We start from the raw sequence: 18,858 nt of genomic DNA, 5'->3' as shown, positions 1-18,858 counted from the left end.
GTGGGGCAGGATCTGAGGGACTCACCAGGGTGGGGCAAACAGTGTGGGCCAGTTGATGGAGACTCAGATATGGAGCGCCTGCCAGTCAACTGTGTGGGGGGACATCGCAGCATTTTTTGGGAGAAAGCTGCCCCTGAGTTTCCCTGATACCAGACAATATAATTCCTCCCCATATGTCCCTGGATCCTTTCAAGATGCTGCCCCAGGATTGGAGCTCAGAGGGAGTAAGTCTGGGTAAGCCCATGTGCTGGCCCTTAAAGTGGAACTACCTGCGACTCCAGTAGTCTCCATGTCACTCAGCCACAATCCCTGCTTGGTTTTTACCACCCGAAGTTACAGGGACATCTCTTCCCGGCACTGGAACCCTGGGCTGGGGGTCTTGCTCCTCACGGAGGCCTCCTCAGCTAAGATAGTCCTCCCAATTAAAAACACACCACATGTGGGTGTAAGACCAGCCCGTTCCTCACCTCTACGCCTCCTAGCAATCTCAATGTTCTTCTTTAATCCTCTAGTTGTAGGACTTCCATTCAACCAGACTTCAAGCAGTTCTGAATAATGGTCATTCTGTATTTTAGTTGTAATTTTGATGTGGTTGTGGGAGGATGCAAGTACCAGCATTTACCTACACTGCCATTTTGGTTCCTACAGTATTTTATTCTTTTTAATACTATTGTAAATGGAATTTTCTTAATTTCCTTTCTGAATTGTTCATTGTTTGTATATAAAAACTGATTTTTACATGTTGATTTAGTAACCTGCAGCTTTGCTGAATTTATTAGTTCTAACAGTTTTTTGTGGGATCTTTAGGGTTTTCTACATATAAGATCATATCATATGCAAATTTTACCTTTTCCTTTCCAATTTGGATGCTTTTTATTTATTTTTCTTGCCTAATTACTGGCTAGAACTTCCAATACTGTTTTGGAAGCAGGCATCTTTGTCTCTGCCTGATCTTAGGAAAGAAACTTTCCGTCTTTCACTATTGAGAATCATGTTAGCTGTGGCTTTGTCATAAACGGCCTTTATTATGTTAAGGTAGTTTCCTTCTATTCCTAGTTTGAGCATTTTTATCATGAAAGGGTGTTAAATTTTGTCAAATGCTTACACTGATGAAATCTCCTTACTATTTATAGATTCATTCATATTTTCTATTTCTTTGTGATTCCATTTGGTAGGTTCTGTGTCTCTAGGAATTTGTCCATTTCATCTAAGCTATCCAATTTGTTGGTACACAATTATTCATAGTACTATTATAATTCTCATTTGTTCTGTAGAATTGGCAGTAATATCTCCACTTTTATTTCTGATTTTAGTGATTTGAATCTTCTCTCTTTTTTTCTTAAGACAACCTAGTTTAAGGTTTATCAATTTTGTTAATCTTTTTTGAAGAACCAACTTTTGGTTTCATTGATTTTCTTTATTGTTTTTTCATTCTGTATTTTATTTATCTCCGCACTAATCTTTATTATTCCCTTCCTTCTGATAGATTTGATTTTAGTATATTCTTTATACTAGGGGCCCAGTGCATGAAATTTGTGCATGGGGGTGTGGGGCAGATCCCTCAGCCCGACCTGCACCCTCTGTCATGTTCCAGGAACCCGGCTGCTCTGGGCCTAGGCGCAGGCCAACAGGCTTGGGGTGGCCTGGTTCCCAAGGCCCCATTTTATCAAGAGAACAAAGTCGGTGTTAGTTACAGCCCTCCCCGAACCCAGTACAGTGCGTCTGTGCGTACAACTGCCTCATTCATGTGCCTGCTTCACCCTACTGAATTACTAACATCTTGAGGACATAGCTCTGTCTTATCCTGTTTCACCTTCAGTGCCTGGCCTGGTGCCAGGGACCTGGGAGTGTTTGCTGAGTGAGTGAGGGAGTGAGTGAGTGAATAAATGAGTAAGTGAATGAGTGAATGAATGAGCAAGTAAGTGAATAAGCAAGCGGCTATGGGGTGGGAACTTCTGCCACATCATGGCAACGCAGCAGAAGTTCCCGTCCCGCTCTCGGCTGCCCAGTGCTCCACTCCCGGCTGCGTAGTTCCCACCCCTCTCCCAGCTGCTCCCAGCTGCCCGGCGCCCCGCTCCTGGCTGTGTAGTTCCTGCCCCACTCCCAGCGACCCAGGCCCCCAGCCACTCCTTCAGCAGAGGCCAGGCAGGCAGGAAGCTTGGCTTCCTCCGTCAGTTGCCAGAGGCAACCCAAGCCTCCAGCTCTCTGGCCGTCACCATTATTGTCGGGTTAATTTGCATATCACTCCGATTGGCTGGTGGGCGTGGCTTGAGTGTAGAGGAGGGATGGCAAATTTGCATGTTTCTCTTTTATTATATAGGATAGTTCCTTAAGTTGTAAGTTAGGTTGTTGATTTGAGATCTTTCTTCTTTTTTAAAGTAAGCAATTATAATAACAAATTTCTTGCAAGAGATTCTTAACTTTCTGGGCCCCATTTCCACTACTGAAAATTACAGTAACAGTACCTGCTTCATTATATTGCTTTAAATATATAATGTAATAATCAATTAAACCCTTAGCAAATGCCACATGCAGCAGAAAAGTTCCATAAGTGTTAGCTGCTCTTATTACTACCATTATCATTGCCCTCTATGAAGTCAGGTGGTCCTAGAGTTGACACCAGATCCACCTCTCTTTTTTTTTTTTTTTTTAATCAATAGCCATTTTCTTTTCTTTCTTTTTTTTAAATATATTTTATTGATTTTTTTCAAAGAGGAAGGGAGAGGGATAGAGAGTTAGAAACATTGATCAGTTGCCTCCTGCACATTCCCCACTGGGGACGTGCCCACAACCAAGGTACATGCCCTTGACCAGAATCGAACCTGGGACCCTTGAGTCCGCAGGCCGACGCTCTATCCACTGAGCCAAACCGGTCAGGGCCCAGATCCACCTCTTACTAAACATATGACTTTGGATAAATTTTTTTAACACACCAAGACTCAATTTTTCATCAGTAAAATGGAAATAATGTCTCTCTAACAGGGTTATTATATGAATTAAATGAGATATAACTAAAGTATTGAGCACAGAGCCTGGGACATAGTAAGTACCCCACAGCAGTAGCTAACATAAATAATCATCAATCTTGAGTTGACCAGTGAGGACAACAGAAATAAAAGAGAAGATATAGATGCAAATTTGTTTATATTTGGGAGTTAGGGAGACATCACTCACAAAAATCATTGGACATGGTTACTAACTAAATAAAGGAAAATAATTAGAAGAAGTTGAGTGCAAAGTTTCAAGCCTAGTTTTTTCAGTTTCATCCCCTAAGATGCAGCCAAGATGGGATTAGATATACAAATATTTACTGGAAAAAATGCCTATTAAAGAAAGGTCGGTGGAAGTGGAAAAAGCCTAGGAGATTTCTCTGACCAGGATCTGATTACTGTGAAGGAGAAAGAGGAGAAAATTTTAAGTTGCGGTGTGGTTCTAAGAGAGTATCTGCAAAGCTGATGGAGTGTCTAAGCCAGGGGTGGGCAAACTTTTTGACTCGAGGGCCACAATGGGTTCTTAAACTGGACCGGAGGGCCAGAACAAAAGCATGGATGGAGTGTTTGTGTGAACTAATATAAATTCAAAGTAAACATCATTACATAAAAAGATATGGTCTTTTTTTTTTTTTAGTTTTATTCATTTCAAACAGGCCGGATCCGGCCCGCAGGCCGTAGTTTGCCCACGGCTGGTCTAAGCTAAAGTTACCCATAGAGGAAAACCATTCCTCACAGAATGGACTTATTTCATATCCCTGCTGAGAACCTGTGGGAAGTCTCTGCAAAGCAGGTGGTGCATTTACCACCTTCCATCAATTAAGTCCCCATCACAGGAGACCTGAGTGGCACATATTCATGGCTGCCATACCTGGTACAGAAAAACAGGCAACCATGAAAGGTGGGAAGTTATAACTTACAAAAATGGAAATCCGCCTTTCTCACATTTCCAAAGCTCCAAAAGTATCTTTGTGTAGAAAGGCCAGGATGGAATTGTGGCAAGTCTGAGCACCAACCTAGAAATACAGTGAGAGAAAAAATATTATAAGGATGTAGTCAGCTATTTACCTCAAAGGGCACCCCTGCTGTAAAATAACGTCACCTCCACTCATTCTTCTCTTTTCTAGCCATGACAGATGGTCCAACACCACCAAGTCCTGGCCTCTCAGATGGGGCTATTGCTGGCATCGTGATTGGCGTCCTGGCTGGCGTAGCTCTGATGGCAGCCCTGGTGTACTTCCTGTATATCAGAAAGACTGGAGGGTATGATGGCCTTCCCTCTTGTCCTGCTTCCTCCAAAGCTAACGATCATGCTTGGGAGAGGGAAGGAGACTTCCCCTCTGTCTCTGGGCCTGGATCTGCTCCTCCTCCTTCCTAAACCTCTGCTTCTCAGCATGGATTCCTGAGGCCTCTTCTTCCCTGGTTTTCAAGCTTCCTGTACCCCACGCCCTTTGGGACATGGTTATTCCCATCTCCATCTGGTTTAGAGGGGACAGATTATGCAACTAGGTCCCCCAGTCAGGGAAGCCAAGGTCCAAGAAGGAAAACAAGTGAAAATACAAAAAGAGAAGCTAGAGAAAGTGAGTCCTGTGCTCTGTCAACCACAGGAAGAGAAGGAGAAGAGAGGGTGGGGACAGGAAGAGAACCTAACAAAAAGCAGAAACTGAAGGCACCGTAGGCAATAAATAAGGTGAAGATAAAAACAGCATCTACCTTCAAAAGGGAAAGGTATCAGGGTAGAAGTAGGCTCAGAGGCAGTTGATAAAGAATGGACCTATGTGAACATCAGGGCAACAGGAAAGGAGTGCACACTGGAAGGCATGGTGGGTACACTGAAGAGGAGGCCTAGGAGGAAAGGCAGTACCAACTCTGGTATAAATGAGCACTGAAGAGCCTCAAGAAATTTACTGCTGACAATGTCCTTCCTACTTCAAGGAGCAAAGATCTTATGCTTGGGAATAGCAGTCACAGTCTCTGATATTTGTTTAGGGCAAGCGACCAGCGCGATCTCACAGAGCACAAACCCACAGCCTCCAACAACAGTAAGTAAAACCATCACCAGTGAGAGCTGGTGTGTTCCACCACGTGCCCTGCCCTAGCAAGAAACCTGGTCCCAAGGACTCAGTACCTTCTGAAATGTTAGAGGGGATCTCCACTTCCCAACCTTAGGCTGCCGTAGGTCCTCACACCCTTCTAGTCACAAAAGATTCCCCTGAGACCCAGCCCTGGGAGAGACTCACTCAGCGAGACCTGACAGGCCTGAGTAAGATGGACATGTTTTCCAAAGCCATTCCTCACCTTACCCCTTCCCCTCCTCCTCTATTACGGATGTGGGCACTCTCCTTTGGTGAAACTTTCCCTGTCTTGTGGTGCTCTGGGTGCTGCCCATCCTTGCCACTGGTGTCTAGTGCTTAGAAACACAACTGGGCAAAAAATCAAGGCCTTGTCAACTGGAAAAAAATCTTCAGAAGTGGTCTGCGGCCTCTGTGGCTCTACTGTTGCCTCTCTGCCCACTTCTCCTCCACCCCCGCCCCCCCTCCACTGGCACTAACACCCTGGGTTTGGACCACAGACTCTGAGGGAATCGAATTCTTTAAGTGATCATGGACCACTGCCCCACCCCACCTTCCCACTGCCTGCCACCTCCTTCAGCTAGAAATCACAACAGTTTAACAACACTAAGGCTGTAAGGCTATAAGTCAGTTTTGCATTTTCATGGATTGCTAACTCTTCTTTCAACTCCCAGGTCAGGGCCTCTCTGACAACTCACCTAAGAAGGTAAGCACAGCCAGTTTCATTGGCTCATTTTCTCATGCATATACTTCTATAGAGAATGGGTTACTCTTGAAGACACGAATGCAACCAAATTTGAGTCAGAGTTCCTCAATGCAGCAACAAACAAGGATGTATTGGTTAACTACTTCCATTGGGTCTACCTCATGCAAGAACGTGGGTTCTGGAGTATCCTCATCCTGTGTTTGAATCCTCAAGTGACTCTTAGTAGCTCTGTGACCTTGAGCAAGTAACTTAACCTCTTTGATCCTCAGCTTTGTCATCTGTAATATGGGCATGCTGCCTACTTCAGAAAGAAGTTGAAGGAATGAAATGAGATGACACATGCAAAGCACAGTGCCTAATATAAGTAAGGCAACAGGTCATTCTCCCTCCTCTATCTTCAATCTGACCCTCTTCTTCCTGTCAAAAGATAATGTCTAATCCAATGGGTCTGAGGTCTTAGTTCCTTTAGTTTATAATAATTTTACTGAGCTTCTCTCAAAGCAGCACTGTAATGACGAAACAAAACATGTCATCTCCCTGCAAAAAGAAACCTTCCAGTCACTTCCCTTCAAAGTGTAAACATATCCTGACTTCCAATGCATTAGTTTTGCCTGTTTATGCTCTTATTTTGAAAAACACGGTATATCCTCATATTTATCTTGTTTCTTTCCTTCAAAATGGTTTTGTGAGATTCATCCATATTGTTGTATGCATTTGTAGCTGTTCATTCTCATTGCTGTATCATCCTCTTCCATTGTATGAATACATAATCTATCTCTTCTAATGACCATTCAAAGGATGTCAGTATGCAGGAATAATGGGTAATAAAAGCCCTCCTGCAAAGCTAGAAGTTTCAAAGTGGTGAGAGCAGGTGGTGCCGAATCACACCAGGCAAGGTGAGGGCCTGACCTATGACACTGACTTAATTGATCACTTCTCATGCCTTTCAGACAGATGAAATTACATATTCTTCCCTGAACTTCAATGGCCAGGAATCAAAGAAGCCAACTCATGTCTCACCGTCCCCAACAGCCACAGAAACGCTTTATTCAGAAGTAAAAAAGAAGTAATGCAACAAGCTCTGCTCACTGCACTGCTGACTGATTCCCAGCTTCTCATCTCCATCACTAGGAGACCCCTTTGCCCTCGGGGTATAGGAGAAGAAGCCTCTTTTCCCCTCCTTTACTCACTCATGAGACACCTCCAGGTTCCCGGTCACAGCCCCTCCCTTCAGTGTCAACAGATGAAAAGGCACATCCGGGAGTCTGTAGGAAGCTCAACCTTCCTTGTCATTGAAATTTGGCAAAGCAGACCTTGGGAGAGAGTTGCCAGAACCTCCAGCCCCTCCCCATTCCCTGACCGAGACTTGTTCTAAACTTACCTATTGAGCCCACCTTCATTCCTTCCTGTTGGAGTCTAACTTGAATTTGCCATAACTTTGAGAGTTACATCCTTATCCACTGAAATACGTGTGTCAGAGAAGAAGAGAAAAACTAAAAGCTTCTCCTATCTCTCCAAAGCCCAGTGTGAACGGACCGCACAGGAAAATAAATATATAAGCAAGCCTCAACACGGAAATTCTACACCTTTGTCCATTGTCAGGCTGTCTAAACACCTTTCTGCTTGTCTAGAATACCACGTAAGCGCTTTGGCAAGGCTGTCTTCAGAGAAACCTAGAAGCAACTAGGAAAACTATAGGTGATTCCCAAGGGAAAATGTTTTTTAAAAAGCACATATGTTTTAATAACTTTATTGGCTTTTATTCAAGGATATGCCTACAGAGGAAAGAGGTTACAGTTTTAGAGGATACTCTGCTCCCAATAAAAAACAGTCTAGCCGTGGCTGGTGTTGCTCAGTGATTAGAGCATTGGCCCACGGAACTAAGGGTCTCAGATTTGATTCCTAGTCAAAGGCCTGTACCTGGGTTGCAGGTTGGATTCCTGGCCCCAGTTGCATTCATGCAGGAGGCAACCAATCAATGTGTTCCTCTAGTGTAGGTGTTTCTCTTCTTCTCTAATTCTCCCCCTCCCCACCTTCCTTTCACTCTCTAAAAATTAACGGAAAAAATATCCTCGGGTGAGGATTAACAAAAAAACAAACAATCTGCTAGGAATTTCAGAAACGAATCAGAGTTACCCTTCAGAGATTATTTAAATAATTATTAAAGAATGCACAATTTGGGGTACTGGGTTTGTTCCCGTCTCTGAGACATTTCACCATTTTAATCTTTGTAACTCCTTATGCGAAAGGGGTTAATTTTACTTAGCTTTGCTTTATAAGCCAATCTGAGGACCTTAAGTGAAAGAAGCCACCTATGCCCCTCCCTTGACCAGGAGCTCCTCAATATTTTGTGTCAGTGGCTCCAAGTGGAAAAGAAGACCCAGTTTCTCTCATTCACGGCTGGAGGTGGATCTAAGTCAGTTCCGGGCATCTTAAGCCAATCATCAGCCACCATTTGAGTCCATGTTTCTGCCAGTGCAAGTTCTATCCATCTTCCCCACTTACTGTCTCAGGAAACCTGGGCCTCTGCTAAGGTGTATTTGGTCCTTGAGAAGTGGTAGCCCTGAAAGGAACACTGTCACTCACACTGTTGCCATTGTTTACAACCCGGAAAGCTGCACTGGTGCTGACGCTCCTTAGGACACGGGGGGATCATAACTGGGCCCCAGGCTCTGGAATTTTTCTTCCATGGGGTCTGAGTCCCATTGTGTCAGAATAAAAAAGAAGGGCAAGGGAAGGAGAGGCAAACTATTGCCCACCCAGCCTTCCACACGGATGACTTTCTTTGGGGCTGTTGAGAGAAATAATTTATTCGATATTGATTACTGGATCTCATACTGTGTCTAAGAGGCCCCCCAGAGAGGGTTAGTTGGGAGTTCTCTGTACTCAGGTACCTCTTTCAGGGTTTTCTGACCCTGACACAGACTGTAAATACTTCCCCTCATCTGTGCTATTCTCTGTTATTTAATTTTGTCTGGCTAAGGCCACTTCTGAATTATTTGTAAAATTTGCTCTATATTTATAATAAAAATTATATATCAGACATCAATATGCTGCCTCACAGTTGATAATGCTTTAGACAATGTCTTCTTTACAGGCAGAAGAAATAGAAATTACCTAACTGGTAGTCAAAGCCTATTTCTAAGTCTACAGATATTCTACCTAGTGATCAGAGAAGTAGCTAATTTTATTTGCACACCAGCTAACAAAGTGAGTCTGTCAAGAAGCAACAGCCCACAGCTGCAAACTGCCTGGAAGAAACTGCCTATTTTGCTCTGGGAAAGATGATTTCATGAGTGAAAAATTTCCAGCCTCTTCATTAGGGACAAATAACTCCCCACACCAGTGGCTCCAGTGAATCAGATGCAGCAATAGGGCTTCACTCACATGAAGTCTCCATGGGTTCTGTCCTGTAGAAATCTCTCTGACACTATCTTCCTGTCACAAGGTCAGTTTTTCTGCTACCTTACAGGGTCAGAGATCTTCACACCCGAATAACCTTCATTCATTCCAGTATTAGCCTGTTATCTCATTTCCTTCATTCCAAGAGATTGAAATGTATGCTGTCTTTCCCTTTCCTCATCACCAAGTTTCTCCTCCATCCTCAGTATCCACATCTTGACTAGACTCAAAGATGTTTTCACTGTCCTCACATTGCTCACTTTTATAACCTCTAAGACCATAGACGACTTTTTCCTCCTTGGGTGTCCTCCTCCTGTTCCCCCTACACACCAGAATTAGTACTCAGACCCTGCTATCTCCCCCCACACTATCCTCCTCTTCCCCCAGCTTCAGTGACCTCTGTGCAGATGGCTCCCACATCTGTATCTCTAGCCCCTACTGCTTCCCAGTACTCAGCACACTCATATCCAAATGACTTCTGAAGTTACTTCCCATTTAAACTGGCTTTCCCCCACAGCTAATTCATTTGTCACAGTGACACCACTGTTCCTCAGCTCTTGCTTTTTGTCTCCCAGATTCCATACATCATCAAAGCCTGTTGACATCCTGGCCCCTTAACCCCATATACACATCTAATTCTTAGTCCCAATGCTGTGTCTGAAAACAAATACCACACAGGGCAATGATCCATCTGTTATTCACAGAGGAGTTAACACACCAGTCATCAAGAGCAACAATGACTCCACGGAGGACAGGAACCTGTCGCATTAACGTGTGTACCTGAGACTCGGGACACAGCCTATCTCTTCCTAATGACCACAGACTCTTCCTAATGACCAATTTATGTGCTCATAAAATTCTTATGGAGCACCTACTGTGCTACAAGTCTCAGTGTTAGATCCCATGGAAGAGACAGAAATGAGAAAGGCAAGGTTCCTACCTCAAGGAACATGAATCCTAAGGCAAGAGATAAGACATGAAAAATTATCCTATATAATAAAAGTCTAATATGCTAAGTGTCCGGTCATCTGGTCGGCCATTCAACCAATCAAAGCGTAATATGCTAATGATGTGCTAAGGCCATTCAACCGCTCGCTATGACATGCACTGACCACCAGGGGGCAGACGCTACAACAGGTAGGTTAGCTTGCTGCTGGGGTCCGGCCAATCGGAACTGAGCAAGACAGGCCGGCCATGCCCTGGGACCCTCCTGTAGTCCCTCTTCAGCTGGCCAACCTCCCATGTCCCTCCCTGGCCCCGATCATGCACCAGTGGGGTCCCTCGGCCTGGCCTGCGCCCTCTCGCAATCCAGGCTGAGGGACCCACCCCCTGAGTGCACAAATTTCGTGCACTGGAACTCTAGTTATAATATAAAAATAGAAAAAGATAAATGTCACAAAAGAAGACAGAGATAAATCCAATGGGAAACATGGCTATTCATCAGAATGACTGGAGAATTCTAGAAACAACTGATACTCGGTCCTTACCCACAGATTTCAATTCAATTAGTGTGAGGTGGAACCCAGGCATTGCTTTTTTTTAAAGCTTCCCAGATACTTTTAACATGTAGCCAAGGATGGAGAACCTCTGCTATCATAGGTAGGAATTGAGCCTAAAAGCAATGGTAAAAACCAAGAGTATAAATCAGAATTATCTTAGGAAACTTTTTCAACCATCCTTGAAGAAGCTGATACAGTATGTCTGGAATAAGACTGAGGCTTGTATATTTTGAGAAACTCCCAGATGATTCTTACATATATTCCATGTTAGGAAACACTGGCATAAAACATAGGAAGGATTGAATAACTGGTGAGTTGGGAAAACATTCCACAAGATAAGCATAACATGAATAATACATTCTGCAAGGCGTCGAGAAGAACTCAAAAAAGTTATTGGCATATAACTAAACTTTAAAAGACTGATAACACCAAGTGTTGTGAGGATGTGAAACAACCGGTATTCTTATATATTCTTGGTGGAAATATAAAAAGAAACAAGCACTCTGGAAAAGAGTTTGGCATTTTCTTATAATGTTAACTATATAGTCCAGCAATTCCACTTCCAGGTATTTACCTAAGAGAGATGAAAATAATGTAGCTATCCATATAAGGAGTTATAAAGGAAGAAAGAAAAATGGAAAGGAAGAGAGGGAAGGGAAAAATTATGAGATAATTACAGAAATCTGAACATTGAATACTTTATAATATTTAGGAAGTACTAATTTTTAGTGTGATAATGGCATTGTGCTCATGTCTTTCTATATAACTTTTTAAATTTATTTGAGAGAGAGAGAGAGAGAGAGAGAGACATCAATGTGAGAGAGAAACATTGATTGGTTGCCTCCCACACATGCCCCAACCAGGGATCGAATGCACAACCCTTTGGTGTATGGGACAACACTACAACCAACCGAGCAACACTGGCCAGGGCTCTGGTTATGTTTTTTTAAAAGCCCTTAATAAGTTAGTAATACAACTGAAAAACAAGAGTGGGCAAAAGTAGTTTTATAGTTGTTCATAAGGAAAATAATACAATTATTAATAAGCAAGTATGTGTTTCACATACTCACAACTGTAAACCTACTATTGTCCACCCCTGTATTAACAGATGAAATGATCTTATGTCTTGGATTTGCTTTAGAACAATCCAATTGGGGGAAGGGGTTGTAGATGAAACAAGATTGACTATGAAATAATTGCGGAAGCTGTGTGTTGAGCACTTGTAAGTTCATTATTTTATTAGCTTTATCTTTGCAACTATTTAACATTTTACCAAAAAAAGAAGTTTTTGCTCTCCAGAAGGTTATAACACAAAGAGTCAAATATTCCAACAAGTAGAGCATCATGTAGTTAGATAAAATAGACACAAAGTGCTAGTGTTACCAGCCAAAAGACAACTCTGAGATGATTTTATGAGAAGGAACTGTATTGTAAGTTAGCAACAAAGACACGCTGGGGTGGGTCACTTCCCAAAGCCGTGTATCCCCAAGAAAGGATCAAATTCATCTTTATTTGGGGAAAACATGCATAAACATTAAGGTGAGCTTCATCGTTGCAGGTATAGATAGGGATGCACAGTCAGAAAACGTGGCTATTCATACATCTCATGTTCAAAAACAAAGGAAAATCTCTGCCCCTAACTGGAGAGTTTAGTATTATAATGAGGGTATAATGAGAAAAGTTCATGAGGAGGTCACTACAGGGTCCTCTAAGCTGCTTTGGCCAGTCTCAGGTAGTTTCAGCCGGATCACCCCCACCACTGCCCTCCCCACTCCCATCCTGGGCTTGTTTCTGAAAAACAACTCTGGCAATCATCACTGTCAGGGATGGTGTAGGAGGGGAGGGATGGTGTAGGTATGAAAGGAAGTTTAGCTAATTAAGTCTCAGCCTTTTAGTTAAAGTCTTAGCAAATTACAGGATACGGTTACAAAAACCTTATAAAATCTAGTGGGTTTAGAGGTTAATCTAAGCAAAGTTATAAATTCTAAATAAAGTCAGTCTGTGCTAGGCTACATGTAAAGGTTAGGTTACCCTAGTCAAGCTCCAAGGCCAGTGACTGGCCAGGAATAGGCAGTGAGTCGGCCCCCTGACCAGAGTCTTGAGGAAAGAGTATCCCAGATAAAGGGCAGACAGGCAACACAAAGGAGACAGATGTGAAGCGGCAGGACTTCCCCACACTCTGGATGACTTACTAGAGGCCATGCTACTTAAGAGCACATGTTCTAAAGCCAGACCACCTGCACCAGATTTGCCTACTGGGTAATGGTAATGGTAATGGTAATGGTAATGGTAATGGTAATGTTTCTGTGCCGATTATGAAACGGAGATTAAAGCAATACATACATCACAAGGTTGTTGTCAGGAGTCAATGAGTTAATTCATGCGTAAAACACTTAGGTGGTGGGTACACAATAAATGTTAGCTGTTAGTAGCAGTATCTCAGCCCACAATACCACACATTTTTTAAATCTCATCTAATTTCTATTTGTTACTTATCTTCTTTTGGTTAGACTATACATTGGAAAACAGGGACTTTGTCTTATTTATCTCTGTATCTCCAGGACCTAGCCTAAGGCCATGCCCATAATAGGCACTGTAGGGGAGCTCAGAGATGCACTGTGTCTCCAACAGTAAAGATGTCTGGGAAATGTTGGACTCTGTTTAACCTTCTGTGACTGTTTAACTCTCGGTAGCCTCAGGTTTAGCTGACCACCCAGAAAGCCAGGATGCCACCCAAAGATAAAGTTCAGGCCCCAGGAAGGAGGTTAATGAATGCATAGAGTGGGATAACTGCCTAATGTTATTGTTCACTTAGAAATGCATTGTTCTTTCTGGTGGTCTACATGACTACCCAACATATGGTTTTACTATTAACCCCCTATAAAAAAAAAAGAGAGACCCTGTCCTGGGAGGAGTGTGGATCTCCTCCCGGCCGGCCACCGCTGGCAGCAAGCAGCTGCTTTGCCCCTGTATGTCCGTTTTTCCTATTAAAGGTCTCATGATGTCTGTATGTCAGTCCATCGGAATCAATCCTGAATTTAGATTTTTGGGGCTTTCCCCAACAGGCACACATCAGGCAACTCTCCTTTAAGGCTGCAGGGAAGGCACTACCCTGTGGATTATGCCCTCAATTCCTACAATTATTTGGCTTCCTTTTGCTTCCTTCCTTGTTTCCACCTCCTCCCTTATTCTGCTCCAGAGATGTTCATTCACTAATGGTGCTCTCTGGTCCCTTCTCCAGCAGGTGTTCCAATGCTTCCTCTCTCTCTCTCTCCCCACAACTATATTCTCCAAAAAGCCTCTGCATCAGTTATTCTGCAATTAATAAAGGGCGAAAGGCGGGTGGATTTCTGGACCATTAGCCTCAGTCCTATTTGTGAGAAGCAGAATCCTCTGGAAAAAGAGAAAGGCAGATAGGATGGTAGTCAGCATATAAAGCCTTCAAATATAGCCTCATCTTTGAAGAAACCCTATAGACATGTTTGTACACTCAGCTAACATTTCACTGGGGTTTTGAGGGAGGCACGACAGGCAGGGAGCCCAGCTTTGTGTTAAATGTTGCTTTGTAAACTTCAGGGTGTCTTTTCCCACACTAATAAACATCCTCATTTTCTCCCCAGGGCAGAGACTCAGAGAAGAAAAACTGGAGACCAAGAACTGAGAAGCTGCAAAACCACCGACGGCTGCAGAATCTAAAGATGAAGCAGGAAGGTCAGATGCAGATCTCTCGAATCACAGCTCTCTGTACAGAGTGCCCTCTGCCCTGGGCAGTGATGTGGGGTTGGAACATGATCCTGGTCTCCCCAAGAATGGGAATTGCTGGTAGAACATTAACTAGCTGCGCAGGAGCAGAGAGCAATGGAGCCCTCTCCCTACCTAGTCTCCCCAGTTTCCTCGGAGAGAAGGACAGTTCAAGGCTTTGTGCCCAGCCCGAGGATTTGATGGTTCTTTTCCATAAAATAAAACTTAAAAAGCCAGGTCAGGCAGGGATCACAAAGCAGAAATGGGGCACAGGCAAGAATGCACTAAAAGGATATTGGCACATGCTTTGTTTAAGGTCAAAGTCTTCTGAAACGTACCAATCTCCCTCCACTGCTACCTGGGCTCCGTAGTTGGAGCCCTATCTGAACTCGAACTAGAGCAAGAAAGGAAAAGGGGAACTGGAAACAGGAAGACTGATAAATACAGAGTGGCAGGCTGCCTGAAATACTAAGGTGATTATAAGGAAGAAAAACTGGTTTTATAAGGCTCAGACTGGTTTTAAGAACAACTCTACATGATAAGTGATCAAAATATTTTAATTAATGACAGAACTTTTGGAATATATGACTAGCCACCCAGGACAACTACGCTTAAGGTGCCCATATTTGTCTGGATATGACATACTTATAAAAGAAAGCCTACTGAGCCAGGCCAGTAAGCCAGGACAAGTGGAATGGAGAAACTGAGACAAATAGCCAAACAAACTGGCTGAGCAATTGACAGCCAGATACAAAAGGTCACCCCTCTAGAGACAACATCTAGGCCTCAATTGCATTTCAGCTCCAGATCCAGAAAAACAACAAAACCTAGCCAGTTTTGCTCAGTGGTTGGAGCATTGGACCACAGATTGAAGGGTTCCAGGTTTGATTCTGGTCAAGGGCTTGTAACTTGGTTGCAGGCTCAATTCCCAGCTCATGGGTACATGCTGAAGGCAACCAATCAATGTGTCTCTCTCATATTGATGTTTCTGTCTCTCTGTCTCTCCCCCTCCTTCTACTCGTCTAAAAATCAATGGAAAAAATATCTTTGGATGAGGATTAACAATAAAAAAGGAATGAAAAGAGGAAAAAGAAATAATCCAGATATCTAACAATAAGAAAATTATTAAGTTATGAATCATCCATTAACATCATGTTAGACAGCCCTTTTTAAAGGTTTTTTAAAAAGTTTATTAATATGAGAAAATTCATAACAAGTAAAAAATCAATATACAAAGTTATATACATAGTATGATCTCAATAATTACAAATATGGGCAAAGAAAAAAGTCTAAATATACCTATAACTCTAGTGGTTCTCAACATTCCTAATGCTGCGACCCTTTAATACAGTTCCTCATGTTGTGGTGACCTCCAACCATAAAATTATTTTCATTGCTACTTCATAACTGTAATTTTGCTACTGTTATGAATCGTAATGTAAATATCTGATATGCAGGATGTATTTTCATTATTCGCGACCCACAGGTTGAGAACCCTGCCTGGGTGGTGTGATTAAAGGAATCCTTTCCTCTACTTTACAAAATTTTTAAAACTCAGCAAAAGATTTTTTTCCTTAAATATATGCCCTCTTGTGGACCTCATATTGGTAGAGTACTTGATGTAAATTGGGCACTTAATAAACATGTGCTTAATTCATTAATTAATGGAAGAAGTGAGCTCCTGTTTTCTGTCTGAGAACATGAAGCAAGGGGAAAGTTAACTGCACTTAGAATGAGGAGGCCTAGAATCGAGAGACTTTGAGAAATTACAGCCTCTCCTCATCCACAAAATGGAGGGAGCAACCTCCCTGAGGAGACTGTGGCGAGAAGCAAATGAAGTAATGCCTGTGAAACTATTTTGTAAATTGGAAAACTGTACACATCTAAAGACAAACAATAAGGAACTACTGTTATTTTTGCCCTTCTCAGTTTATTGCCCAAGAGTAATGATATAAATCTGAGGCCCAGCAAATGAGCAATCACCCCTTTCCCAGAACAGCTTACCAATTTCCGTACTTCTCCAGGTGTCCCAAGAGTGGGTGTCTCCTGCGGTGGCACCTTACAGAACTCAAATTGTTATAGAGCCATGGTGTCAAGTACCATCACATGCAATCAAGGCCTTCCCGCTACACCTGGAGTCTCTCACAAGAGGCAACAGGAAGCTTCATGTCTGATATTACGACGGCTTCCTAAGTAATACTTCTACCTCCAGTTTCTACCATCTAACCAATTTTGTACTTTATCATCAAAATAATCTTCCTGTATCGTAGAATCACGGACTCTATAGCTAGAGAAGCTCCTTTTCAATCACATGGTTCAAACTCCTTAAAGATGAGAAATCTAAAAAAAAAAAAAAAAAGATGAATCTAAAGCCCAGAAGTGTTAAAATAAGTGACTAAGCCCTAGCCAGTGTGGCTCAGTTGGTAGGAGCATTGTCCCATACACCGAAAGGCTGGATTCCTGGTCAGGGTACGTACCTAGGTTGCAGGTTCAATCCCCAGTCAGGCATGTACAGATGTTCTCTCTCACATCAATGTTGAGCTCACTTTCTCTCTCTCTCTCTCTCTCTCTCTCTCTCTCCCTCTCCCCCCGCCCTTCCCCTTTCTCTAAAATCAGTAAGCATATCCGTGGGTGAGAATTTAAAAAAGAAGAAGAAGAAGTGGCTGGCTCTTCCTTGCAGAAGCATGCCGGAACCTTGCCACCCCCTTTCCTCCCCTACAGGCATGCATCTCCTAAACTCTCAAGGACCCCAAGAGCCTTGCAATTAGGACAGCAGTGGGCAGTGGCAGTTCATCCCAGGCAAACCTCCTGAACCTGTCCCCCAAACCCCATTTTCTCTGACATCTTAGTGAACCCAAGCAGACCAGCCTCGGCTCATTTACCCAGCCCCGGCTCATTTACCCAGCCCTTTCTCATTTCACTTTTCCCAGCTTTAATAAACATCCTCTAGGCCAGCCTGTGTGGGACAGCGGTTCAGTGTGGACCCAGGAACCAAGAGGTCACAGGTTCAATTCCCGGTCAGGGCACATGCCCAGGTTGCAGGCTCCATTACCATGCAGGAGGCAGGAGACAGCCGATTGGTGATGTTTCTCTCTCATTAATGTTTCTATCTCTCTGTCCCTTTCCCTCCCTCTCTCTCTAAAAATCAATAAAAACATATTAAAATAATAATAATAATAAGTAAACATCCTCTAAATTTAAAAAAAAAGAATACACTGAATCAAGGTCATGATATTGATGTCATTTTCCTGTGAAAAAACCTTCAAATAAATTCCGAACTCCTTAGCGTGGCATTCAAAGCCCTTCACTACCTAGCTCCAATCTACCGATTGAATCCCATCTCACTCTAGTCTCTCACAAACCCTTGGTTCTAGTCCAACTGGTCCCTTCTCCATCGCCTGAACTTCAACTACTTAGCCTCATCTCAGATGTTTTCCTGGGGTGCCCCTCACCTTCATCCCCAACTTCTGCACACCTGCAAGGTTCACTTGTTCGGAAAGTCTTTCCTGACCAGCTTAGCCCACAGGGCAGCTATCCTACCTCTGACCCCCCAAAGCTCTCATTGTCCATTACACTTGTTGGCTTGTGTATATTATTTGCAGTCCTGGCATTGTGATTTATATGTTTACCTGTCTTATTACCTCTCCCCCACCTAGACTATAACTTCCTTAAAGGTGAGGGATTGTATTTTATGTTTCTCCACATTCCCCAGCTGCACCTATCCATGACTAAGGACATTTACTGAGCACCTATGGTATATAAGTTGCTGTCCTAGGTTACTTCATTTGATTCTCAGAGTTTTCTCACAAAAGAGAAAACCGAGGCTCAGAGAAGAGGAATAAACAGCCAAGGTCACACAATTGAAAAGTGGCAGAGCCACGATGGGAATCCAAAAGCCTTTAGCCATAAACCATGTTGCCTTTATAGCACCACAGGGGGCAGGTGTGCCGGAACTGCTCACTGCTGACCCAGCTGCTCCCAGGGTGAGGCAAAGGGCCAAGATCCACATGTCAAGGAAACAAAAGCAAGCCTAATACTCCCCTCCTCTGAAGCCCACATCTGGGTTTCCCCGAGTCCCTGCAGGGTCTCCTTGGCTTCCTGGCATTAATCCTTCACCCTGTGCCAATTTAGGCAGCGGCCCTACTCTGTTCCACAGGCAGCTTATCTGGCAGTCCTGACCCAACGGGTAAGACACCAGGAAATGAAATTCCTCTGAAGCTGAGCCAGAAAAATGATTCCTGAGCAACTAACTGGCTCGCTGGGTGGGAGCCCCGCCCTACGGTCACTCAGTTTCAGCTCCTGTGTGTTCCTCTCGGGGCTTGTCAGGCAGCTTTGGGATAGGACAGACAAGGCTTTTGCCAATAAGCCCTGTCTGACAGAACTAGGATGGAAGAAGCCCTGACACTGTGCAAACCCCAGGCCAGCAGGAGGGCCCATGTCTGTCCTGC

General features: G+C 43.4%; 1 long non-coding RNA gene and 1 pseudogene across 3 annotated transcripts in view; one reads left to right on the top strand and one right to left on the bottom strand.

Moving 5' to 3' along the window:
• Positions 1 to 8,817, top strand: part of LOC138996714 (cell adhesion molecule CEACAM1-like) — a 113,935-nt pseudogene extending 105,118 nt beyond the window's left edge.
• LOC138996718 (uncharacterized) overlaps positions 1 to 16,972 on the bottom strand; it is a 35,130-nt gene extending 18,158 nt beyond the window's left edge. For 2 of the 3 annotated variants that reach the window (XR_011468847.1, XR_011468846.1), the window contains exons 1-3: positions 16,888 to 16,972; positions 16,415 to 16,750; positions 3,911 to 4,006 (exon numbers count right to left, since the gene is read on the bottom strand). This is a non-coding gene — a long non-coding RNA (uncharacterized lncRNA). Of the gene's footprint in view, positions 1 to 3,475; positions 4,007 to 16,414; positions 16,751 to 16,887 lie in introns of those variants that run through there. The other variant, XR_011468845.1, reaches the window with a different exon arrangement.
• Between the last annotated feature and the right edge of the window lie 1,886 nt (positions 16,973 to 18,858).

This window comes from Myotis yumanensis, unplaced genomic scaffold (genome assembly GCF_028538775.1).
Source record: "Myotis yumanensis isolate MYYU_CA2020_CCGP unplaced genomic scaffold, mMyoYum1.0.hap1 SCAF_18, whole genome shotgun sequence".
Lineage (NCBI taxonomy): Eukaryota > Metazoa > Chordata > Mammalia > Chiroptera > Vespertilionidae > Myotis > Myotis yumanensis.
Note: the sequence above shows the minus strand (reverse complement) of the source record. Positions and strands in the feature narration are given on the sequence as shown.